General features: G+C 41.9%; 1 protein-coding gene across 1 annotated transcript in view; it reads right to left on the reverse strand.

The window, feature by feature from the left end:
* Positions 1 to 27,606, reverse strand: part of DNAH12 (dynein axonemal heavy chain 12) — a 4,520,724-nt gene that overhangs the window by 4,169,937 nt on the left and 323,181 nt on the right. The window lies entirely within an intron of this gene.

The following is a 27,606-nucleotide window of genomic DNA, read 5'->3' on the forward strand; positions in this document are numbered from 1 at the left end:
GAGGGATAGGTTCTTTAAATGGAGGTCTCAGTAAGGAAGTGCCTTTCAAAAAGGCTTTACACAGTCTTTGTGCCATTAAGTTAGGCTTATGCTGTCCTAAGTTGAAATTGGAAATAGCTGCTAGCTGAACTTTAATTGTGGCAGTGGGTGAGCCTTGTTGGAAGAGTTCCGAAAGAAAGTCAAGAATTGAAGAAATTGGGGCAGTGAAGGGATCTATGTTTCTGGTCTGCGCCCAAAGAGAACATCTTTTGCATTTACTAGCATATAGTTTCCTGGTAGAAAGTTATGAGAGGATATCCAGATATGTTTTACTACTGGAGTGAAATCCTGAAGCATGACTAAGGTTGGAAGTGGAGTAGCCAAGCTGTCAAGTTGAGGGTGTGGAGAGAGGGATGGAACGTTCCTGACATACATGTCAGCAGGTCTGGAACTAGGTGCAGTATCCATGGATCCTCCAGTAGATGAGGCCCGAGAAAGGGGAACCAAATCTGATGAGGCCAGTATGGAACAATGAAGCAATGAGATCATCTTACTTCCTAAAGATTTTGCTTTCTGAATGACGTTTGATATGAGGGGAAATGGGGTAAAAGCAAAAAAGTCCCGAGGGCCAATTGTGAACAAGTGTCTCTCTCTCGGTGTCTCCCCTGGAAGGGGGATCAGGGCAAAGTAGCTGCTGCATTTGGCATTCATAGGGGTGCCAAAAAGACTGCAGCAAAGCTGGCCCCATTTGTGGAAGATCTCTTCCGCTACATTGTGATTCAGAGACCACTCATGAGGCATCAAAATTGCTATGCTGAGCTTGTTGGCTATCACATTGGACTTTCCCGAGATGTGCGTTGCAACTAGAAAGCGTTGGGAAGATATTGCCTACTGCCAAACCCTCACAGCCTCTCGACAAAGTGGGTAAGATCTGGTTCCACCTTGTTTGTTTATATACCACACCACTGACATATTGTCTGATTGGATTGCAATCATTCCTAGAGGTAGAGAGTTGTGGAGTGCTTGCAAAGCCAGAAGCACTGCTCTAATCACTAGACCACTGATGTACAAATGGGCCTCAAATGTTCTTGCCATATGCCTTGGACTGTCTTTCCCAGGTAATGCCTCCCTACCCTACTTGGGAAGCATCCGTGGTCACAGTAGCAACAGGCTGATGTGGAACGAATGGTCTCCCGATAGTTAACTCGTTGGACTGAATCCACCAACAAAGATCCTTCTTGCAAGTTTCTGTTATTATGATTGGGTGAGACAGAGGAAGTTCTTGAAACAACCACTGGGAGAAGAGTAACCACTGTAGGATTTTCATGTGCATCCTGGCTAACAACGGTTATGGTTGAGGCCATTGTTCCCAGTAGTTTGAGCACTACCTTTGCTTTGACCTTGTTTTTGGGAAGAAGAAGCAATATATGTTGTTTGAGATTCGCAATTCTGTCGGAGGGAAGGCACGCCATCATTGAAATGGTGTCTATTTCTGTACCTATAAAAGTAACATGCTGACAGGGTGACAAGGCAGATTTTTTCAAGTTTATTGTAATGCCTAACTGAGCACAAGCTTGTAGAGTGATGTCTCTGGCCTGTTGAAGTAGATGCTTGGTGGTGGTAATTAGGAGCCAGTCGTCCAGGTACAGAGACACTCAGAATCCAAGACGTCTCAAGTGAGCCGTTACTACTGCCATGCATTTGGTGAACACTCTGGGGGCTGTAGTGAGACCAAAGAGCAAAGCATGAAACTGGTAAGTGACTGGCTCCCAGATGGAAGCGTAAGTGACTCCTCGATGCTCTGCCCATTTTTATGTGGTAGTATGCATCCTGGAGGTCTGTCGAGCACATCCAATTGTCTTTCCCTAAAAGGGGGAGTATAGACTGCTGTGTCACCATTCGGAACTTGGACTTCTTAACTAATTCATTTAATTTGCTGCGATCCAATATGGGGTTCCAGTCCCCTGATCTTTTGGCACTAAAAAGAATCTTGAGTAAGTTCCAAATCCTATCTGGTCTGCGGGGATGGTTTGGAGGGCTCTTTTGTTTAGCAACTTTTGAATCTCTACAGTTGCTTGATCCCTGTGATTGGGTGGAACATCTGGGATTTTCCTGGTTCGAGGAGGGGGGTAGGAGAAGGGTATGGAGTATCATCTGGATATTATGTTTTGTACCCACTTGTCTTTTGTGATATTTTGCCAGGCTTCTGGGTAAAAAGACAGACATCCCCTGACTGGCTCCAGATTAGCACAGTTGGGCCTCCTTTCATGAGCGCTGATAAGGATGTCCACAAAAGGAATCACTTTCGCCCTGGTTCTGCAGACCCCCTCTGCCTCTAGGATGGTGTCTACCATTATTTCCTCCCCCTCTGCCCCTGGGGAAGGAATCACCTCATGCATCTGGGAAAAATCTCTGGGATTTCTTGAACCACATCTTCCCGCCTTTCTGCCCTTTAGGATAGGGTCTTGAGGTGGACAGAAAGATGTACTCCAATGGCAAAGAGAGTTTTCCCTTCCTGCTCACATCTGGTGAATGTATCCTTAACTTTTGGTCCAAACAGTGAGGAACTGTCAAAACGGGCATTTGTGAAGGCAGACTTAAAGGGTTCCGTGAAGTTACACAAGCACATCCAGGAGTGTTTCCTCAGGGAAACTCCTGAACCTGCAGCCCTACTCGCTCCATCTGCTGCATATGATATCAGTCTCATGGAGGAGTTCACCATGGAGTTTAAGGTGGACAACTGAGTGGTAACCTTCTGTAGTACCCCTGCAGTTGAAGTACCTTGTAGAGTATCTCCTAGTTCCTTGAGGAGATCACTCTGAAGCCTTGCAAAATGGCAAAGATAATTCAGCGATCTAAGGGTAAAAGCCGCTGAAGAAAAACACACTTCCCATATCTGTCCATCGTTCAAGACTCTTTGTTCGGTGGATGGAGAGATGAGGATGTCTCTGCAAGCTTCTCCTTGGTGGCTGCTGCCACCACCATAGCATCTACCAGCACCCCTTTCGTCAAAAAATCCTTCTCCTTGGGGGCTGACAGGAATTTGTTTGGCCTCCTAGGGACTGGCTCCATGGTGTCAGGTGATTCCCATGGCTTTCAACTGACCAAGTCCATGAGCTCATCAAAAGGCGGAGACACCCAAGAGGCTGAAGGTTGAGATCTGAAAGCCTTCAGGTACACCAACTCCTCATCAGAAGGGGTGATGGTAGGCCAGTCCCCTCTCTGTTTCAAGATCTCAAGGATATCTACAAAGAAGATATCATCAGAGGATGACCTTGGGGACCCTTCTGACTACTCGAGGTCAGTGTCTGAGGTGACGGACTCATCAGGTGAGTCTATGTGCTTCATCTTGCATGTTTTCTTCTGAGGAGGCCCCTTAGAAGGGTAATCTGGGGAGGTCTCGGAAGAAGGGGGACCCCCAGAGAGGTTTCCTGAGGCTGAGGATCTCTGCTGTCCTGTAGATAGGATGGTGCCAAGACAGAGGCCGGTGCTTTGGGGGCTGGAAACATCAGCATCCTTGTGTAGAGCTGCAGATTTGGCCAACTCCCCCGGTTCTGAGGACACCACCGGTTCCAGGAAAATCGACTCCAAAGCTGATGCAGGAACCGAGCTCAGCTGAGCCAATGCACTGACAGGTAGATTCAGAAACGAGGTGGCTTGGGTCCGGGAATCTCCCTTGGGTGCAACTAGTGAATTTCGGCTCCTAGACACCACGGATGGCACCAAAAATGTCGGAGCAGATATCGGTTCCGGCAAGTCCTCATGGGGTGCCGGAGCCGAAGGTTCTACAACAAGCTGTACTGGATGTTCTGGCTCCAACAGACCAGTATGGCTCAGAGGAGGAACAACGGTGGATGTAAAAGGTTTGGGCAGCTCCAAAGCCAGCTGAGCCAGAGCCAAGAGCAAACTTGCTAGCCCTGGTGCCTTCAACAGTCTGCACACCACCATCATCATCCGATAGTTGCTCCTAGAGGACCTGGAGGAAAGGGTTGGCAAGTGAGATCTCTGAAAAATAGGAGATCTCAAGGTAGGGGAGACCAGAGGAATGTCAGTAGACCAGCTCCGAGTAGAAAAATCCTTTTTCAGTTCCGAAGTTCCTGGGGCCGGTATAGGCTCATCAATGGTAATGACCTCAGTCGACTTCGAAGGTAGTGTAGCCAATGAGGTGGAAGTCTTAATAGTTTTAGACATTTTTACAAGAGGCCCAGATCTCTCTGAGGACACTAGAGATGGCCTCTTAGTATTCTTTTCTTCTTACTAGAGGAAGACTTCACAGATTGAGAGGATGAAGAACTACCTAAAGCTTCCTCAAAAGATGGTTTTAAGAGACCTTTCAAAATAAGCTTGTTTTACACTTCTTGAAGGACTCTAGAGCTAAAAGCATGACAAAAGGTACAACTCTCTTGTAAATGAATGGCCCTTAAACAATAGACATGCATAGTATGCCCATCCTTTATGGACATTTTTTTTATTACATTTTTGGCACTTCTTAAAACCTGAAGATTATGATCCTTATCTTTATTTTTAGACATACTAGACAGCTGTAACTAGTAGCAGATGACACAAACTATAGAAGGGAAACTAGCTAGATCCTCTAACTTAAATGGACCACAGCTAACAGGGTGATAAAGACACACCACAAAGGGAGAAATAATAGGAGAGAGGACTAAGTCCTCTAACTCAAATGGTCTTAGTCCTGCTAAGGCAGAAGAGAAAACAGTATAAGAAGAGGACTAGGTCCTCTAACTTAAACAGGCCTAGCCCAAAAGAGAAACAAGGGAAGAAAGAACACACAACTAGAAAAAGTCCTCTAATAAAAAATGGACTTTGCTACAAGAGAGAAATGCCACATCAGAAAACAGTTAACTGAACTACCTACGCTTAAACACAGGTGTACACACACACAGAGAAAAATCCCAATAACAATCTGTAAAAGGACCAAACTAGAAATACCTAAAAGGCAACTACTCTATACAATCTAATAAATGAGAGAAAACTAAGCTACCACTACGGGATACCAATAAACACACCCATAGGTCTGCGGAAAAATGACGGCCAAACTGCTAACAACAACAGCGAAACATTAAACAACACCTAATATCTAGTACTATGTAAAAATTAGAAGTTATGTACCTACCATAACGTTCCATGTTAGTTGTCTTCTCTCGCCTTCTTTCTTGCTGGATGGGTTCGGAGCCGATCCTCGGCTCCGACTCGGCACTTGCTTAGCTTGAGAACTCCTTTTACCAGCTCGAGGCAACCCTATATCCCATGATGCAAGGCGGGACTACCTCAGATCTCGTTTGGTTGCTAACCTACCCTGCTAAGGACTAACCTAATATATCTTAGGAAAACCAAGTTCATAATAAAGGAGTCCTCTAATGAAGGCTCAGGAGGAAACAACCTAAGAAGAGGAACTCTTCAAGATCTGTCCAGGCCAGGGGGAGGAGGGACGCAAGAAAGAAGGCGAGAGAAGACAACTAACATGGAACGTTATGGTGGGTACATAACTTCTAAATGTTAAGTTGTCAATCTCGCCTTCATTCTTGCTGGATGGGACCGCGTCCCTAGCACCTGTATCCCGGGTGGCTCAATGGAACAGACTCTTGAGAACTGTGGAACCAAAACTGGCCCTGTCTCTGGAGGCCAAATCTAACTTGTAATGAGAGACAAAGGTATGAGGAGTGGCCCAAGTAGCTGCTGCACAAATGGTATCAATGGGTAGTCTATCCTGAAAAGCTGCAGAAGTGGATAGACTCCTGGTTGAGTGTGCTTTCGGTTTAGAAGGTAGTTGCTTGCCTCTGAGTGAATACACATAAGAAATAGTGGAAGACAACCATCTGGATAAGGTCACTTTAGAAACTGGGAGACCTTTCCTGTTTTCTGCATAGGAGACAAATAATTGGTCCGATTTCCTGAATTGTTTCGTTCTATGCAAATAGTACCTGAGCTGACGATGGACATCCAATAAATGAAGCTTTTGTTCAGCTCTGTCAGAATAATTTGGGAAAAAACTGGTAGATCGATGGATTGATTAATATTAGTTTGAGAAACAACTTTGGGGAGAAAGGACGGGTTCGTTCTTAAGGATACCCTGTCCTTGTGAAAAACCAAGTAAGGGGAACGGATGCAGAGAGCTTGAATCTCGGAAACCCTTCTTGCTGAAGTGACAGCCAGTAAAAATATAGTTTTCCAGGTCAATAATTTCAATGAACATGAAGCAGACGGTTCGAAGGGTGGTAACATTAAGGATGCTAACATTAAATTTAGATCCCATTGTGGAGGAGGATGTTTTATTGGCGGCTTCAGGAGAAACACTCCTCTCAGAAAGGCCTTGCATAGTCTATGTGACATAATGTTATGATCTTGCAAGCTAACATGATACTTGGAAATAGCAGCCAGTTGAACTTTTACTGTAGATGAAGAAGATCCTGACTGAAAAACTTCAGCCAGGAAATCTAAAACAGAATGCACAGGAGCAGTAAAGGGATCAATATTTCTGGAATTTGCCCAGATGGAAAAATGTCGCCACTTGCTAGCATAAACGGTTCTGGTGGACGACTTCAAAGAAGCCACTAAGATATCTCTGACCAGATCAGAGATCATAGGAAGCCTGGCTAGGGAAGGAAGTGGAGCAACCAAGCAGTGAGGTTGAGAGAATGAATGGCCCGGTGCTGTTGACCCGACTGGTGGATCAAAAGATCCGGAACTGGGTCCAGATGCCAGGGCTGCACCAGGAGGTGACGATGCAGAGACAGAAACCAAATTTGTCGAGGCCAGTAAGGGGCAATGAGAATCAACTTGGCCCTCAAAATGGTGGCTTTCTGAATGACTTGTGGAATCAAGGGAAAAGGAGGAAAAGCGCAGAAGTCCCCGGGCCAATCCTGGGTTAGAGAGTCTCTCAGGGGTTGGCCTGGTAGGGGAAAGAGGGTGAAAAATCGGGCACTTGTTGTTTTGGGGTGTAGCAAAAGATCACAACAAGGTGTGCCCCACTTCAGAAAAATCTGGTCCACTACAGATTGATTGAGAGACCACCGTGAGGCATGAGAATGGATCTGCTCAGCCTGTCCGCCAAGAGGTTGGACCTGCCGGGATGTGCGCTGCTATCAGAAACCGATGAGAGGAGATTGCCCATTGCCAAAGTCTGAGAGCTTCTCGACACAACGGATAGGACCTGGTCCCGCCCTGCTTGTTGATGTACCAGACCACGGACATGTTGTCCGTTTGTACTGCAATAGTCCCCACGGGAAGAAAGTCGTTGAGGGCTTGCAACGTTAAAAGCACCGCTCTCATCTCCAGGACATTTATGTGCAGATGGTATTCTATGGGTTGCCATGTCCCGTGGACCATCCTGCCCTGATAATGCCCCCCCCACCCGATCAGAGAGGCATCCGTAGTAACTGTGGCAACCGGAGGAGGGGGAACAAAGGGTCGGCCCTGATGAAGAAGAGGGGAAGATATCCACCAGTTCAGATGAGTCCTGCACGATTGTGTGACTAAGATTTCGTGACTCATCGGAAGACTGTGGAACGACCACTGAGTGAATAACATCCACTGCAGAAGACGCATGTGGAAGCGAGCCAGTGGTAGAAGAACAATGGCCACAGCCATAAGACCTAGAACCTTTAGTATCAATCTGGCTTTGACTTTGCTTCTCTGCAATAAAATCCGAACGTATTTTTGGATGTCCAGAATTCTTTGATCTGTTAGTCTGGCTAACATTTTGACGGTGTTTAATTCTGCGCCTATAAAGGTGATAGATTGGCAAGGCCGCAGAGAAGATTTTTCGAAATTCACTGAAATTCCCAAACTCTTGCATAGCTGCAGAGTGTAGTCTCTGGTCTGAAGAAGCTGACGCCTGGTGGTGGTGGAGAGGAGCCAATCATCTAAATAAGGAAACACCTGGAATCCTTGACGTCTCAGATGAGCTGTGACCACTGCCATGCATTTAGTAAACACTCTGGGGGCTGAAGTGAGGCCAAAGGGCAGGGCTCTGAGTTGATAATGACTGGTCCCTAGCCGAAAGCGGAGAAACCTTCTGGAGCACCTGTGACTCTTTATGTGATAGTACGCGTCCTGAAGGTCTATCGAGCACATCCAGTTGTCCTTGCCCAGAAAGGGCAGAATGGACTGAAACGTGACCATCCGGAATCTTGCCTTCTTGACAAATCTGTTTAGACTGCTCAGGTCTAATATTGGTCTCCAATCTCCCGTCCTTTTGGGGACCAAAAAGAATCTCGAGTAGACGCCGGATCCTACTTGGTCTGCCGGAACAGTCTGGACGGCTCTTTTTTCTAGGAGCTTTGAAACCTCCTGTTCTGCCAAATCCCTTTGACCGGGTGAGATGTCTGGAAGGGATTGTTGAGGTACGGATACCTTCAAGGGGATTTTGTAACCCTCGGATATGATCGACTGTACCCACATATCTTGTGAAAGGGAATGCCAGGCTACTGGGTACAGCAAAATCCTTCCCCCGACTGCCTCCAAGGGTGGACAGTCGGGCAACACCTCAGGGTGCTGAAAGGGCTTCTCAGGAAGAGACTCCCTGTTGCCCTGGTTCTGAGGACCCCTCTGCCTCTAGGGCGGCCTATTATTGTTACCCCTCTGCCTCTGGGGTAAACTGACCACGTGTGTCCGGGCGCAGCTCCTTGGGCTTTGCGGAACCACATCTTCCCTCCCTTCTGACCCTTGGGATAGGGTCTAGAAGGGGTGGAAAAATGGACTCCAACGGCAGAAAGAGTTTTACCGTCCTGCTCACACCTGGTCAAGGTTTCCTTCACCTGAGGTCCGAACAAAGCCGAACCGTCAAAGGGGGTATTGGTGAAGGACTCCTTAAAGGGGTCCGCAAAATTACAAAGCCACATCCAGGCTTGACGTCTAAGAGCCACTCCTGTGCCTGCGGCCCTGCTCGCTTCATCGGCTGCATAGGATATGAGCCGCATGGAGGAGTTGGTTAAGGAATTCAGGATTGCTAGCTGTGAGGCAATCTTTTCTTGAGCCCCAGCAGTAGAAGGATCCTGGACCACTTCACCTAGTTCCTTGAGAATATCTCTTTGAAGCCTGGTGAAGTGACAAAGGTAGTTCAGCGAACGCATAGCAAAGGTCGCTGAAGAAAACATCCGCTTTCCATACCTGTCCATGGTCCTAGAATCTTTGTTAGGAGGATGGACAGGTACTGAAGGATCCGCAAGTTCCTTCTTGGTGGCCGCCGCCACCACCATAGCATCCACAGAGACACCCTTGGAAAGAAACTGCTTGTCTGTAGGGGCCGTAATAAATTTGGATGGTCTCCTGGGGACAGGTTCCACAGAATCTGGAGCTGCCCATGCCTTCCGAGCCACTACCTGCATAAGTGGGTCGAAAGGTGGAGACACCCAGGAGGTGGAGGGTCGGGATCCAAAAGCCTCCACGTATACCGACTCATCCTCGGAGGGGTCAATGGAGGGCCAATTCCCCCTCTGTTTGAGGAGCTCAAGGATGTCTGAAAAGGAGACATCCTCAGAGGGGGATCATGGGGAACCCTCCGACTCATCTAAGTTGGTATCAGATGTAGTAGACTCAGGGGAGTCTGTGTGTTTCCTCTTACACGTCCTCTTCCGAGGGGGTTCCCCTGCAGGGTCAGGAGAAACCTCGGAAGAGGAAGATATTCCCAATGGGAAAGCGTGGGGCGATGGGTCCCTGGGCCTGAGTGTAAGAGGGTGGCAAGAGGCGTCTACAGGCACCAAGAGGGAGGAGCTAGAGGGATGGACTGCTGACCTGGCTCAGGTGCCAGGACACTCCTCATCACCTCAAAGGCTCCCCTCCCCGGGAGACCGGAATATTCCCGTTCCGAGGAAATAGGAATTCCTGGCTCCACTGAGAGGGAAGGCTCCGAGGCCGATGTCGGTGTCGAGCTTACCAAAGCCGAAGCCCCGAGAGGGAGAGCGGGGTCGGACAAGGGTCCGATGCCACTAGCCCCCTCGGAGCAGACAAGGGAAACTCGACGACCGGATCCCTCCAAGGAAGGTCTCAAGGAGGAGATCCGAGCCGAAGACGACGGAGCCGAAAAAGGATGTATCGGTTCCAGCGCCGACACAGTCACTGTCCCGAGAAGCTCCGGCTCCGAACTCTGGTGGGGAGTCGGAGGAGGAAGTTCAAGGGGTGAAGCAATAGCCGAAGTCTGCTGAGATGGGCTATGGAGCATTTGGGCCAGTGCCTGCGACTTTAACAGCCTGCTTACCACCCTCTCTAAATCGTGGTCAGACAGCCTGGAAGATCTCGAAGATCGGCTCCGATGACTCCGCTCCGACAAAAGAGGAGACCCCGGAGCCGAGTGGATAGATTCCAAAGAAGGGGACCGAGATCTCTTCTTGGATGAAGTCATCGGAGCCGAAGTCCTATGGGTTCCAGATGGAGCCGAAGGCTTCTCGGCTCCGATACTGGATAATGTGTCGGCTCCAGCCGGAGCCGACAAGGCAACAGCAGATTGGGTGTCAGAACCAATCGGAACCGACCCTACCTGAGAAGAAGAAATATCGGCTCCGGCCGGAGCCGATCTCGACTCCGAAGGAGTCGGAGCCACCGGGGAAGGCTTGGAAGCTGTAGCCTGACCCTTAGATGGCTTGGAAGGCTTACTGGACCCAGGTTTAGTGGGTGAACCTTCCAGCTTTAGCAAGCCACGGAGGATTAATTTATTCCTCCTTTCCTGCAGGACTCGCTGGCTAAAAGAGTGACACAAAGCACAGGAGTCCTGCAGGTGTAAAGGCCCCAGGCAGTAAACACAAGAAGTGTGACCGTCTGTCAGAGACATTTTCTGACAGCACGAGTCACACTTCTTGAAGCCAGAGACCTTTACCTCCTTAGACATAGTCTAAGAAAAACAGTAACAAAAATACTCACACACACACCCCAAAACAGTCACACAATTAATCCCACAAACACAGACACACAGATAGGGATTAATAAGGGAGGCCTAGGCCTAACTGAAAATTTTTAAACTTTTTTTTTTTTTTTATAAAAAGTAAAAGTTTTTAACTATAAGGGGAATAGGGTGGATTGTATGAACACTACACACTATAAAATAGGAAAAGGGGAAGATAAACCCTGACTTAAGCTGTTTGAAAAACTCAAACTTACCTCAGCTGGCAAAAAAGGAGACCTCTTCGCAAAGCGGCAAACGAGATCTGAGGTAGTCCCGCCTTGCATCATGGGATATAGGGTTGCCTCGAGCTGGTAAAAGGAGTTCTCAAGCTAAGCAAGTGCCGAGTCGGAGCCGAACCCATCCAGCAAGAATGAAGGCGAGATTGACAACTTAACATCTAGCATACTAACTATATTCTAAGTATTTCCTAACTAATTCAACTATATACTAAGTATAAACAGGAAAAAATACAAATGAAAAGGTTCACTTAGCCACAGCCAAGAAAAGCATTTCTGAACAAGGAAAGCAACAAAAGAGATCTGAGGATTGATACCACTGCATTATGGGATACCTACCTTGCCACGAGACAACTTAGAGACTTCAAGCTCTGTAATTGGCCAAGTTGGCTCCGAACCCATATGTAAGAATGAGGGTGAGACAGGACTACATAATATGAACAGTTGTGTACACTTACCATAAATATAGATGTTTGAGTGTATTCACTGTTGTAGTCATCACCTGTGGGTTATCCCTGCTGTGGTAGACCTCGGCCGGTCTGAATACCAGAGTCAATGTTTTCTGCATCAGGTGCTGTCTGTTGCTGCCTGATATCAGGTCATCAGTGCTATAAAGAAAGGCAGCCGATGCCATTACATCAGTTTTTCTTGCCCTAACCAGTCAGAGGCCCAAGTAAATATGGTAAAGGTGGTCCTGGTGGCTAAAAGCCACCGTCAGAAACTTATGTCTCCCAAAAGAAAGAAGATATAAGGGGGAAGGAGGGTGGGAAACCAGGACTGCAACAGTGAATACACTTGAACATCTACATTTATGGTAAGTGTACACAACTGTACTATGTAATTCATGTTTCACTGTTGCAGTCATCACCTGTGGGAAGATTCTCAAAGCTGAGGAGAGGGGTGGTGGGATTAGTAAGAGACCTAAGAATGGGTCAGCATGACCTGCAGAACTGCAGAGGCAAACCCTGTCCAACCTTAGAAAATAGAGGTAGGTGGTAATGCTTGGTAAAGGTATGGACAGAAATCTAGGTGGCAGCTTCCATGATGTCCCTGGTGGGAACTCCTCTGAAGAATGCTGTGGAAGTGGAGGCTGCCCTAGTGGAATGGGTTCAAACTGACTTGAGGGGGGGGTTCCCCACACAATCTGTAGCAGAAATTGATACAGTGTGATATCCATTTGAAAATGGTTTGTTGGAAATGGGTTTCCCCTCTGCCCCTGGGCCAAAGCTGACAAGTAGTTGGTCTGGTTTCTTGAAGGGTTTAGTATGGTCCAGATAATATCTGAGCTGTCTGTGCATGTCTAGTGAGTGCAGAATTCTTTCCCCGTGCTTTGAGGGTTAGGAAAGAAGGTGGGTAGATGTATGGCCTGGTTGAGAGTTACATTAGATACCACCTTGGGCATAAAGGAGGGATTAGTCCTCAGGGAGACCCTGTCTGCATGGAAGATGATGAAGGTATCAATGGCCATCAGTGCTTGATGTTCTGAAACCCTTCTGGTTGAGGTGACAGCTAGGAGAAAAACAGTATTCCAGGAGAGGTATCTTTGTTCTGCTTAAGCAGCAGGTTCAAAGGGTGGTAAAAACATAATTCAGGTCCCAGGCTGGAGTGGGTGGCCTTCTGGGAGGTCTGATATTAGAAGCCTCTCTGAGGAATTGCTTAATCAAAGGATGAGAGAACAGGGGCGGTTCTGTATCAAAATGAGCTGAAATGGCTGAGGCGTGGATTTTAATAGAGGAGAAGGAGAAGCCATTATTAAGTAGCTCCGCTAGGTAGTCCAGGATAAGAAGGATGTGAGGTATTGCCCCCTCTGGACTGGTTCCAGGAGCAGAATCTTTTCCATTTTCCTGCAGAAGATTTTCTGGTGCTTGGCCTTCTGGCCTCTGTGATAATGTCTAAAACTTGTTTGCTTAACAGGGGCCCCTTGTTTGCTTTTAGAGTATTAGCCATGCTGATAGTTTGAGAGTCTGCAAGTCTGGGTGCAGCATTACCACCCCCCCACCCCACCTGAGTTAAGAGGTCTGAGATCAGTGGAAGCTGCCTGGGAAGCTGTAAGATCAGGCTGTGCAGTAAGGGGTACCAATGTTGTCTGGGCCAATCTGGAGCAATGAGGATGGCCTTTGGTCTCACCTCCCTTATTTTGATCAGTACCTTGTGAATAAGAGGTAGAGGAGGGAATGCATACACAAAGAGGGTGCTCCAGGGGAAGGTCAACTTCCATGCTATGTGGTGATACTCCCTGGTGCAGAACCTTTTCAGCTGATGGTTGAGATGAGAAGCAAAGAGATCCACCTCCGGAGTCCCCCAAGCCTAAGTGGTTTGAAAAAAGATTTTTCTGTGGAGCTGCCATTCATGGGGGTCCATTAAGTTTCTGCTTAAGTGGTCTGCCAAGGTGTTGTTGATCTCTGGTAGGTATTGGGCTATCAGGTATAATCCCATGGAAGAGGCAGTCAGCCAGAGGCTCATGGTTAGCCTGCACAGAGGGTAAGATTGGGTCCCTCCATGTTTGTTGATTTACCACATTACTGTGGTGTTGTCTGTTTTGATAAGGAGAACCCCTGGCTTGAGATGGGGTTTGAAGGATGTCAGAGCCTTTTGTACTGCCATCATTTCCTTCTGGTTGATGTGTAAGGGAAGGTGCTGGGCATCCTAAAGACCATGGGTGCACCTGCCTTCTAGGTGAGCATCCCAAGCTATGTCTGAGACGTCGGTGGTAATGGTCTGCAAAGTTGGGTGAATGGTGAAGGAAAGACCTTTGTTCTGGGCACAGGCCCCTGCCCTCCAGAGAAACTCAGCCCTTATACAGGGGATCACAGGGAGAGAGGTTTCTAGAGGTTGAGAGTGCTGACACCAAAGGTTCTTTAGGTACCACTGAAGTTTTCTCATGTGAAGCCTGGCTGGAGGAATTAGAAGGATGCAAGATGCCATGTACCCCAAGGCTTGCAGGAACTTCCTCACAGTGAGGTGACTTCTGGAAGCCAGCTGGGTAAAATAGAGAGGCAGGAAGCTCTGCTTTTCTGGGGATAGGAAGGCCATTTTGGATATTGTGTCCAGCAGTGCTCCCAAGAAAATGATCTTCCTGGATGGTGTTTGCCTTGATTTCTTCTAACTGATGGTGTACCCTAAGGAGGTTAGGCGGGTTTTGACAAAGAGGAGGAGGTCCTTGAGGAGCTTTTCTTTCCAATCTGCCTGAATGAGGCAGTTGTCCAGATAAGGGTAAATGTATATATTTGCATATATTTTGCTTTGTCTTCCATCTTTTTAAGCACCTCTTCTGCTTTTACTCCAAGCAAGTGGTCCTTATCCAAGGGTGCATCAAGTAATTTAGATTTTACATGATCAAGGAGAAGTGGTTCCTTCAACCATGCATATCTTCTAATGACAGATCCTGACACTGCTGCCCTTCTTGAGGCTTCTAGGGCATCATATCCACAGTGCAATGAGTGTTTAGCCACTTGACAAGTAGAGTGCATAAATCTGCTCTTTCTAATTGGCACAGTCAGGAAAGGTTGAAATCTTTTGTTTTAATAGTTCTAAAGTGTGTTGTTGATATTGTAACATGTGGAACTGACCGTTGAGTGCTCTGATAGCTAAGGTTGCAGAGGGGCATACTTTTTTACTCCATCTGTCCACAGCTCTGGAGTTCTTGTCAGAAGGAATAGGATTCTTTGCAGAACTAGACTTAGCTCCTTTTGGTCCTTGCGTAATGACCTCCGGGTCTGCAACAGGATTTCTGTACAGGTATTTGTGAGAATCTGGTACACTGTAATACCTACCCCTCCCTATCTAATGAATATGTATCAGGACATAGAAACTAGATAAAATGCTTGGTAAAGTACTTATGAATCATGAACAAAATAGGTAATGAAAATGATAATAATAAAAACGCCAAACACTAAAACAAATATAAATCAATACATAATTAAATATAGATATTAATTATCTTAGAAAAGCTGATAGAAATAACAACATAATGCTCAAAAATTACCATACAACCATGAACCAAATCGAATAGGGTTATCCAACAACTGTATGTTCAATACTCACAAAGTAGGCCATCAACTATAACACAAGGAATATATATTATATATCATAATATAAAAAAATTAAAAAAAAATATTTTTTCGTATGTGTTGGGGATTATCCAATTGGGCCTGATATAGCATTGTACCTATAGGACAAAAGCAAAATAGAAATATATCTATCATAAATGGTCATTAAGATCAGGAGGAAACAAGGCTCCAAGATGGATAATCCAATACTTTTCCTTGTGGCTGAGTACGTTTTGCCATCCTTGCTGATGGCTCCTATCTCCAATAATCCTGTCAATGACAGTGAACATAAACTTAGCTGAAGGATGTTTAATCATATGTTGAAAAAGAGCATTTGTTTGCTTTTTGTTCCGTATGTCGCTCCGATGTTCCCCTATTCTTATTCGAAGGGAATGGGATGTTTTACCCACATAAAAGGCAGAGCACTGGCATGTGGCCAGGTATATGACCCAACTACTTGAACAATTGCCAAAAATCCTCAGGTCATAAACTTTACTCGTGTTAGCACTAGTAAACTGTTTGATCTTATTTACCTGATTACAGGATGTGCAGTGGCCACACGGAAAAGTTCCCAATAGTTCATCCCCCGTAATAGTTAGTTGTTTGTATTTGGCAACTTCACTTTCTTGATGTTTATAATGGGAAAATAAAGAACCCAAAGTTCTACCCCTTCTATAAGAAAATTGACATTTGCAGCCCAGAATCTCACGCAAGTAATTGTTGGCCAATAGAATATTCCGATTGTCATTCAGAATATTCCTGATTACCTGATGATTTCTTCCAAATGTGGTGACAAATCTCAAAGTGGTATCCTGCGGTGTTCGTGAGTGATCCCTATATTCAAGCAATGTATTTCTGTGCTGTTGGCCCAACCAAGTACTGGCAGATACAATATCAAAAGGACGATATCCAATTTCTAAAAATCTATTTGTCAAATCCGTCTTAGCATCCTCATAATCAGTCAAGGAGGAGTTAATATGTTTTATCCTAAGAAATTGAGATTTGGGAGGTGTGGCGTGGATGCATACTAGATGCATGAAGTAACGTATTGTATTGAGGGTATTTACGATGAATCTTAGTACTAAGAGTATTATCTGTATTTCTATATACAGTAACATCCAAAAAATCAATGTGATCGATGTTAAATGTAACCGTAAACTCAATTCCCCATAGGTTACTATTAAGATATTCCATGAATTCATGTAAATACCCTGAATCCGCACGCCACACCATCCAGCAATCGTCCAAGTACCTGCGCCAAATATCGATTTCAACCATGTAAATATTGTGTAGTGGGTTGTATATAAGGCATTCCTCCAAGTAGGCCATGAAAAGATCGGCATAAATGGGGGCAAATGATGCCCCCATAGCGGTTCCTTGGAGTTGCCAATAACATTCCCCTTGAAAATAAAAAACATTTTTGTTAAGTACATGTTTGGACATACAGATAATGAGTGTGTTATAGCCTGGTGGATACAAATCCGCTTTCTCCAACCAAAATTGTAAAGCTTGCAAACCAGCCCAGTGTGGTATGCTGGTATATAGAGACTTAACATCGAGCGTATACATTAGCCAATGCGGTTCTATTTGTGTGTCCTGTATGATTTGAAGAAATTGTGTGGTGTCTTGTATTCTTGCTCTCACATGTTTAAGTAAAGGTTTGCGTTGCTGAGTTAGAAATACCGAAAGTGGTTCAGTAAGTGAACCTTGACCTGAAACAATTGGTCTGCCCGGTGGTGTAGTAAGAGATTTGTGTATTTTAGGAAGTAGATACAATATTTGCTTAGAGGGATCCGTTACTGTTAAATGTTGGGCTGTACTATGAGAAATAATGCCCTCCTCAACCACTGTATCAAGAAAAGCATCTATTTCCTTCTTGAATTTTGGTGTAGGGTCAATACCCATAAACATATAGCATCTGGTGTCTGATAATTGACGAAGACCTTCCTGAATATAATAATCCATATCCAAAATAACAACTGCCCCTCCCTTATCTGCTTGAAGTATAGCAATATTGTTATTTTCTTTAAGTTCCATAAGGGCTTTCCTTTCCGCACAATCTATATTTTCCTCTAAAATCTGAGATTCAAATGGTAGAAAATGTAAATCTCTTAATACAGCTTGTTGAAAAGTAGCTACATACTTATTCATGGGTGGCTGAAACATTGATTTATGAAATCTAAATTCCGCAGATCTGTCAACACTAGCTGCATTCTGATCTGAAAAAATATTTTCAAATTAAGGCAGCGACAGAAATCCAAAACATCCAATGCAGTTTGATATTGATCACAAAAAAAGCTAGGTACAAATCCCAATCCTTTATTTAAAAGTCTATGTTGATCATCAGTTAACACAGTGTTAGATAGATTTAAAACATTATTACACTTTGTTGCTATTGTTGAAACAGAATTTGATTCAAACCATCCATTGATTCTGTACCTATGCCAGTTGGTATGTTCCCCCCCCCTCTATATTTTCTGCCCCTTCTAAAGGGATAGAAATGTTGGTTCTTTTCTTAGCAGGTGATTCTGCTAATGGTATGCCTTCGCTATCGGTAAAAGAGGACTCATCCCCAGAGGTGTTAGTGTAGGATTTATCAATATGTTTTAAAATAGACCTTGGCCTCTTTCTTGTCCTACCCCTACTCATACCAGGACTAAAATCCTTAAATCTCACTGATCTTTGTATTTCAAATGGTCGTCCTTTACTGTAATCCTTAACATCCCGGTTGAATTTTTTAACCTTTCTGTCCCTGGTTACTTTATCATATGCTGTTAATTCTTTGGACAATTTTGTCACCAAATCTTCATAACTGGTTGATGAATGGAATTTCTTACATTCAGAACTTAAATTTCTAATTTCTGATATATCATTATCAATCGCCCTCTCATAATATGATGCCAAAATCTTGACAAAGGCCAAAGAGCCATCTTGTAATGCTTGATTCCATTCATCGGTCAACCTCTGTTCAGATCTGCTGACCATCGGTCAAAGTCTTATACGAAGACCTCTAGGAATCATATTCTTGTGCAGATATGCCCTAAATAACCTCAAATGCCATATATTTGCTCGTAGCCCTTTGAGGCCCTTTTCCAAATTTTGAAACGCTAATTGGCATCCATCAAATGTGTTAGTATTTTGTTGACTATAGTTGTTGCTTGGGACTGAATCCAGTCCAAACACCCTGATATCATCCCGATCAGCACACAACCCTTCCAAAATATTGCCCAAATCCATCTTCCTAAGTTATTAAAGAAAATATGTACAAAATTGTCCAAAAAATATGTTTGCTGAAGGAAATCCTCTATTTAAAATTGTTGATAGTAACCAAAACGAAAGTATCAACAAGGGATGTTATTGAGAATCAAATATAGGGAGTGGGACAAGAAAAAGGCATAGTCTATATCAATAAGCTTGAATTAATGATTCCTATCACCAACCTCTAATCATAAGGGATAGTATTCTTACACTATATATTCAGGCCTGAATTTAGTCCACAGGTCATTCATGAGTTCTTACCTATATAGTAATCTATTCACCAGAGGGCAACAATCCTTATTAAATTACAGCAACCTTTAAATGCTAGTCAACCTGACACCTTATATGTTCCCAAACTGCATTCACAAAAATTAAAACAAGGAACATACAGATTGAACCACTGATATATAGGAATGAACTATTATCAAAGAATGATAAATATTGAATGTTTTGGTATCAATTCAACAAACACCTTTGAGAATCAGTTAACACGTTCACTAATATGTAGCTGTTTTAAAGGCTGTTCATAGGTAACCCTGTATGTTCACCCTCTGAAAGTTAAAGCCAATTTGGGCTACCCCCAAATAGTTAAGTGAAAAACAAGGCATCTAGAGGGAAACTATAAACCACATTCAAATATGTATTAGCATTGCCTGAATATAAATCCAACAGGACACACCAGCAAGATTAATAAATGCAAATGTCCAAATTGGTCAAGTTATATAATCCTATAGACCATAGTGGAAGTAGGCCCCATAAATGGAATTGAATCATTCAAGTTGTATTTAACTTCACCATTCAATAAACATCAATATATAGTGCCCAAATATTTAGCAATAAATGAAAATATATAAAACATACTACTCGTCATTTGTATTAAACAGTTGTAATCATAAAACATATATACTGTATGAGAAAACCAATTCAAATACAAACTGACAGTTGAAAGGTTGCAAAATAATATTTTATGTCCATATAAAGTAGTATAGACACCATGAAATGTCTCTTAGTTGCACGTGGATCCAAAAGGCAAAAAGGTAATTCCTTGGTAGTAATAATATACAATCAGACCACATCAAACATACGCCTGTGGGTTAGATATATAGGAAAGTCCATTTGCGACCTCCTATAGATAGTGTCCACGATCTTGTTTGTGCCCCAAAGTCACTTCACATTCAAATGCCAGTTGAAAGTAACACAATACAAATAATGTAAAGTGTCCATGTATAATATATAAGGCACTAATAATGTCCCGGTCCCCAAACAGAAGATGACTACTGGAATCATAATAACTGGCTTTCAAACGACAGAAGACATAGGCCCGTATGCTCATAGATGTTTAAAATCCTTAGCGACCCTCGAATATTACTGTCCACAACCAAAAATAAGCCAAAAGAAGTTCCATTAACAGATATGTTATCTGTTGATAAATAGTTAGCCAAATTGTAAATGTGGAACCTCATATAATCTAAACAGTACCTGAAAACAGGGCTATCAGCTCTCCGTGAATAGTGAAACCATTCACCACATAAACGCTCATGTAAACAGGAATCCAATACATCCAAGACGTCTTAGAAGACGTAAAAATGAAGGGTTGTATCATCCAAGGCAAACCAGCTGATGAAATAACTAAGAAATCCAAGGAAGGAGTCCTCTCCTACCGATAGCGAGGACTAAAACGCCAACAGCGAGAACCAACTAAGTAGACCAAACACCACGCCTCGCACGTACGGCATGTACGGTCAAACCAATAGTAAAAAACAAAAAAGTCCAGCATGAATAGTCCAACGCTTTATTGGAAGATGTATAACAGGACATGAAAATGCCCCAACAATAAATCCAAAATTAAAACCAGTTTCGGCAGAATGCCTTCTTCAGTGAAAAGTACAATATAATAAGAATGAAACATCATGCGTATTTATAGATACAACAGCCAGTATTGACCAATGGTATAATCCAACCCCTCTCTATCTAATGAATATGTATCAGGACATAGAAACTAGATAAAATGCTTGGTAAAGTACTTATGAATCATGAACAAAATAGGTAATAAAAATGATAATAATAAAAACTCCAAACACTAAAACAAATATAAATCAATACATAATTAAATATAGATATTAATTATCTTAGAAAAGCTGATAGAAATAACAACATAATGCTCAAAAATTACCATACAACCATGAACCAAATCCAATAGGGTTATCCAACAACTGTATGTTCAATACTCACAAAGTAGGCCATCAACTATAACACAAGGAATGGTAAGAGCTTCCAGAATGGTCAGCCTGGATGAGGATTTTATAAAGGAATGTGCCTATATATGGGAAATGTTTATACATAGAGGTTACCCAGTAACTTTTCTTGACCCGATAGTTCAGGAGGTAATGGACAAAAGACACAATAATGTGTACTTACCACTTCTGAAGACCAACATTAAAAACCTTATTGACGATAATGTTGTCAATTTGGTTGAAAAGAACCAGTGTGACCAGATAGTGAGTAATGTACTAAACAGTGGCCGATTTAACAATGATTTATCTACTGTTAAATTTATCACCACCTTCAGTACAACAAGCACCTTGTGTTCATCTATATTGAAGAAAAATTGGGACTTGTTTAAAATACAACCTGAATTATTTGAAAAATTGGGTGACCATCCTATGATAGTTTACAGGAAAGGGTTTAACATCAAAACCCTGTTGGAAAAGCACGATACACCTACAGTGAGATGTCCTGGCATGTATAAATTTCAGAACTGTAACTATTGTAAATACGTCCAGGAGGGCAACTCTTTTAGCCTGAATGGACAAAAATTTAAGTTAAGGAACAAATTTGATTGTAACACTACCCATATTACCTACTTATCCAGGTGTACATCCTGTCTAGCATTTTACATCGGTAAAACCGAAAAAAGACTACGTGAAAGGATGTACGAACACCTGTATGCCATTAGAAAGGGGAAACTTGAGAACGCACTTGCTAAACACACGGCGGCCTACCCAGACCATTGTTTTAGATTTATGGTAATTGACCATGTAAAAATTGACCCGAGAGGGGGTCCTAGAAATTTGAAACTGGAGGAATTGGAATTGAAATGGCAGGTGAAACTGAATGCATATAGCTTCCCAGGACTAAATGAGTCTTGTTCAATAGGAAGTCTATTAAAACTGAACAGCTTGAAGAGATGAAGGTCTTGTTACTTGATATATTTTTTATGGTACTTATTTTTTATGGTACTTGTTTTTGTGCATAACTTTACGACATTTGTTATTTTTAACTAACATTATTACAAATTCATAAAACTATTAATTATGATATCTATGACACTAGGTATGTCTAACTCATTATAAACAACTCAAATTACTAAAATTTTTATTAAGTATATGTGTTATTTGGGAAATTACATATACTTTTTAAGCATTTTACATTATGGTAACACCATACATATAATTATTTTATGTCCCTAAGGAAAATTGTTGTGAAAATATTAGTTTCTTTTTTAAATATATTATTATTATTATATGCACTATTACATCTATTTACTGCTATATAATTACAAATATACTAAACATAAACATCCATATATATTTTTAATTACTTTTCATAAACTGTGTTTAATTATGAACACGTTTTATGTAATTTAGAACAACTTTGGGGTCTTTGATGCTTTAATCTCATACACAATGACTTATGTAAGCTTCAAACCATGAACTAACAGTATAATACAACTAGGGTTACAAATTGTTGAAATTTTAACATTATTGTATGCTAAACTTTTTATTTAATTGTTGCAACATTAATACACTATATTTTTATATTAATAAGTTGACTTGACTTATGTATTTGTGCTGTTTACATGTTCATAGGGATGTGATGTTTGCCACCACTAACGGTCATTGCGCCTTTAAATAGTTTCTTTAAAACCCACATTATTTTAAATTGTATTAATTGAATTATTTGTTATGACGTAAATGGATGTTAGTCTTTATAACGGTTATGCTGCCAGTGGTTTTTGTTTCTGAAGAAGTTAGCTCATATGTGCTGACGAAAAGCGCTTTAATAAATTTTCTCTTTTGACTGCCTTGGGTCGTTCACGGCTTGTTTTTGGTTTCTATGTTTGGTTTTGGATTCTATTTTATAGTTATATGGCAACGGGCGTGAGCGGAACTGACAGTCAATTTAACCCTTTGGACACGCCAGGGGTGTTGTTAAACAATTCACCTGCTGGCGACAAAACGGATGTCAATTCCACTCCATTTATGGGTAGTTCCTGGGATGTTGTTGCATCCTAACTTGATGGCATTTCTTTAAGACTTGACAAGTTGGATTTAGACCAACGTGGTCTACAACAAACGGTACTGTCTCTATCCGAGTCAGTAAGGTGGCAAACAAATAATGAGATGGATGGAACGTTTACTCTCCCTAAACTCAGTGTGGATAGAGTGTCAGCTGAAAGGGTTCACGTTAACAACGGAGCAGAGGCACTTAATGCTGTGAACCAACGCGGTTGCAGCAACGCTGTCGGTATGCCTTGTGTGGACACTAGCAACAACTTGAGTACTAAAACGCACCCTACACGTGTAATTAATTACACTACAACACCAAACTCGGTCACGCACGGTGACAGTATCAATGAAGTGGACCCTAATGAGTTTAACTTAAACCAGAGTGTGCCTATAGGGCATTTGGGACGTACAACTGAAGTATTACTGACTACCAGAGACGTCGAGCTCGAAGGCTCCCACCAGGAAGTACCGAGGCTACTTTCTGGTTCATCTAGGAGTGGACTGCCGAATCCAAAAGGTACCATAACTACTTCCTCTTTCACTACTTGGTTAGAGAATGGGTTTTGTTTAAACAGTGTGAACAATGCTGAACCTATTGGTAACAGTAGGGGGCTAACAACAGAGGAAGATGACAGTTTAATTGGCAATAAACTAAAATTATTTGATTCGTGCCTAGTTAAACTTAAAAAACTTCAGCTGGAAATCTCTTATTTCCAAGAATGTCTATCTAGAAAGGTAGTTCCCAAAGGCTTAAGACGAGTATCCTACCCTACTGGCTTGGAAAATGGGTCTGCCTTTCATAAAGATCTGGTAGCCTTATTTGATCAACAAGGATTTGAGCTGATTGAGACTATTATTAAACATTATACTATCTTGGTCAGTGACCTCTCTGGTTATGTAATGGAACTGGATACTAGTATACAAACCCATTATGAATTTGGACGATACAAATATGACTACGACCGTATATTTAACAGTATTGACCAATATATGTCCAAACTGGAGTCTAATAAAATCAAAAAACTTGACAGGGACATCAAAGCATACGGTTTGGGAACTGCTTACCCCATTCCATCTGTGGCCCAAGTTTGGGGAAAGGGAATGGTAAACCCTAAAAAATCTTACCTATATAATAAGGACCTGAACATCGTACAACAAGGACCTTGTGCCCTTGTTGATGACTTTGAGTCCAACAATACCAGTTTTGACTTAGGGCCACCTAATCACCAAGGACAGGGGGGTAGGGGTACCCCATGGCGTAATAGGCTTCAAAGTGCTCAGCCTGACAGGCAACAGACACGAGATTCAAATTTTCAGCAGGGCCCCTTCACCGGGGCCAAACCGAAGCAGAAGAACTACCAACAAAATCTAGTAAAGGACAAACGGGTTTACAATGCTCACAGGAAATAAATCTCCGACCTGTTATGGGTTCACCGTTGAATTTATCTGTCGACTATGATTTGTCTGACTCGATTATGGATATGACTGAGTCTGTACCTGTGTCTAATAGGGGTAATATAGAATTGCCTTATTCTGATATTATTTTGAACGAGTTAAGTTTTGGTTCTCATGAATCTGTCCCCTTGGGGAGCAGTAAAAGCGTACCTTCTATTATTTTAAATACTAAGGGTGACTTTAAAGTATATAACTTTAGTGACACAGAAATTGGGCCTGAAATGGTTGACCTTTTGTCTAAGGAGCTTACTTTTATCCCATCAAAACAATGGGACTTGACTGACACAATTTTGGACATCAAATTGTTTGTTAGGAAATTAAACCTTCAGGTTTTGATGGGTGATGTTTTTGGTTCTTCTGATAGTCTCTATGTTCCTAGCACTTACAATCCCCCATTGCATCCTGCTCTCGACTTGTTCGAGAAATGTTGTGAACTGGATGTTAGACACATGAATATCTATAAGAACAACAGGATTACCTCTACTAACTTGAGTAACGATGAAAGGGAAATAATGTATTATCTTACTACCCAAGGACTTAGGTTTTGTAAACCTGACAAGGGTGGTGGACTAGTTGTCTTCAGTATGAGTGACTACCACGACAGGATGAATGAACTACTCAACACCAAAGCATATGTACACAGTTCCCGTAGTGAGGTAAATAGAGCCTATAGTATCATCAGAAACTGTATTGAGGACTTGTTCATCGATGGCCTAATAGATCAAAAGACATACAACTACCTAGTAATGTCATTTCCTAGATACCCGAGTATCTTCGGCATCCCCAAAATACACAAGAGTATTGAGAATCCACCATTAAGACCTTTGGTGGATAGTAGGGGATCCCCCACTTACTCTTGTGCTAAGGTGTTGGATGCCATTTTACAAAAATATTTGGCCAAGGAGACTCAAATTTGTAAAGATTCTTGGACTTTTTTGAAGAACATTGACACCTTGTCTTTTGACAAGAGCTACAACTTCCTCACAATTGATGTAAAAGACCTTTACACTAGTATTTCCCATGAGGTAGCATTAGAATGGGTAGGACTCATGCTTAAGAAACATAAAGCTCCTACCAGGGAAATAGATTTAGTATCTGTTCTTTTGGACGTAGTACTAACAAATAATTACTTTTTCCATTGCGACGAATTCTTTTTGCAAAAAATAGGTGTTGCTATGGGCTCACCCTGTGGGGGAAGTGTAGCAAACTTGGTAATGGCTTATTGGGAATCGGAATTTGTCTTTAAAGGCAATGTGTTTTTCGCATCCTTTTTATTCTACACAAGGTTTCTGGATGATATTTTTATCTTATTTAAAGGCAGTGAAAGAGTCAGTCACCAAGTTATTGAATACTTTAATCACACTACTAAGTTCCTGCAATTTACTTACACGTTTCACTGTGATTTTATTGACTATCTTGATATCCATCTAAGTAAAAATTACAACTTAAATGTGTTTACTGCAAACATCTTTAGAAAATCTACATATTCTAACAATTTCCTCCACTACACCAGCTGTCACCCTCACCATCAGAAGAAATCTGTTGTGAAGGGGCAGCTGGTAAGAGCTTCCAGAATGGTCAGCCTGGATGAGGATTTTATAAAGGAATGTGCCTATATACGGGAAATGTTTATACATAGAGGTTACCCAGTAACTTTTCTTGACCCGATAGTTCAGGAGGTAATGGACAAAAGACACAATAATGTGTACTTACCACTTCTGAAGACCAACATTAAAAACCTTATTGACGATAATGTTGTCAATTTGGTTGAAAAGAACCAGTGTGACCGGATAGTGAGTAATGTACTAAACAGTGGCCGATTTAACAATGACTTATCTACTGTTAAATTTATCACCACCTTCAGTACAACAAGCACCTTGTGTTCATCTATATTGAAGAAAAATTGGGACTTGTTTAAAATACAACCTGAATTATTTGAAAAATTGGGTGACCATCCTATGATAGTTTACAGGAAAGGGTTTAACATCAAAACCCTGTTGGAAAAGCACGATACACCTACAGTGAGATGTCCTGGCATGTATAAATGTCAGAGCTGTAACTATTGTAAATACGTCCAGGAGGGCAACTCTTTTAGCCTGAATGGACAAAAATTTAAGTTAAGGAACAAATTTGATTGTAACACTACCCATATTACCTACTTATCCAGGTGTACATCCTGTCTAGCATTTTACATTGGTAAAACCGAAAAAAGACTACGTGAAAGGATGTACGAACACCTGTATGCCATTAGAAAGGGGAAACTTGAGAACGCACTTGCTAAACACACGGCGGCCTACCCAGACCATTGTTTTAGATTTATGGTAATTGACCATGTAAAAATTGACCCGAGAGGGGGTCCTAGAAATTTGAAACTGGAGGAATTGGAATTGAAATGGCAGGTGAAACTGAATGCATATAGCTTCCCAGGACTAAATGAGTCTTGTTCAATAGGAAGTCTATTAAAACTGAACAGCTTGAAGAGATGAAGGTCTTATTACTTGATATATATTTTATGGTACTTATTTTTTATGGTACTTGTTTTTGTGCATAACTTTACGACATTTGTTATTTTTAACTAACATTATTACAAATTCATAAAACTATTAATTATGATATATATGACACTAGGTATGTCTAACTCATTATAAACAACTCAAATTACTAAAATTTTTATTAAGTATATGTGTTATTTGGGAAATTATATATACTTTTTAAGCATTTTACATTATGGTAACACCATACATATAATTATTTTATGTCCCTAAGGAAAATTGTTGTGAAAATATTAGTTTTCTTTTTTAAATATATTATTATTATTATATGCACGATTACATCTATTTACTGCTATATAATTACAAATATACTAAACATAAACATCCATATATATATATTTTTAATTACTTTTCATAAACTGTGTTTAATTATGAACACGTTTTATGTAATTTAGAACAACTTTGGGGTCTTTGATGCTTTAATCACATACACAATGACTTATGTAAGCTTCAAACCATGAACTAACAGTATAATACAACTAGAGTTACAAATTGTTGAAATTTTAACATTATTGTATGCTAAACTTTTTATTTAATTGTTGCAACATTAATACACTATATTTTTATATTAATAAGTTGACTTGACTTACGTATTTGTGCTGTTTACAGGTTCATAGGGATGTGATGTTTGCCACCACTAACGGTCATTGCGCCTTTAAATAGTTTCTTTAAAACCCACATTATTTTAAATTGTATTAATTGAATTATTTGTTATGACGTAAATGGATGTTAGTCTTTATAACGGTTATGCTGCCAGTGGTTTTTGTTTCTGAAGAAGTCAGCTCATATGTGCTGACGAAAAGCGCTTTAATAAATTTTCTCTTTTGACTGCCTTGGGTCGTTCACGGCTTGTTTTTGGTTTCTACGTTTGGTTTTGGATTCTATTTT

This window comes from Protopterus annectens, chromosome 7.part1 (assembly GCF_019279795.1).
Source record: "Protopterus annectens isolate FY-2018-M chromosome 7.part1, PAN1.0, whole genome shotgun sequence".
NCBI classification, from domain to species: Eukaryota; Metazoa; Chordata; order Ceratodontiformes; family Protopteridae; genus Protopterus; species Protopterus annectens.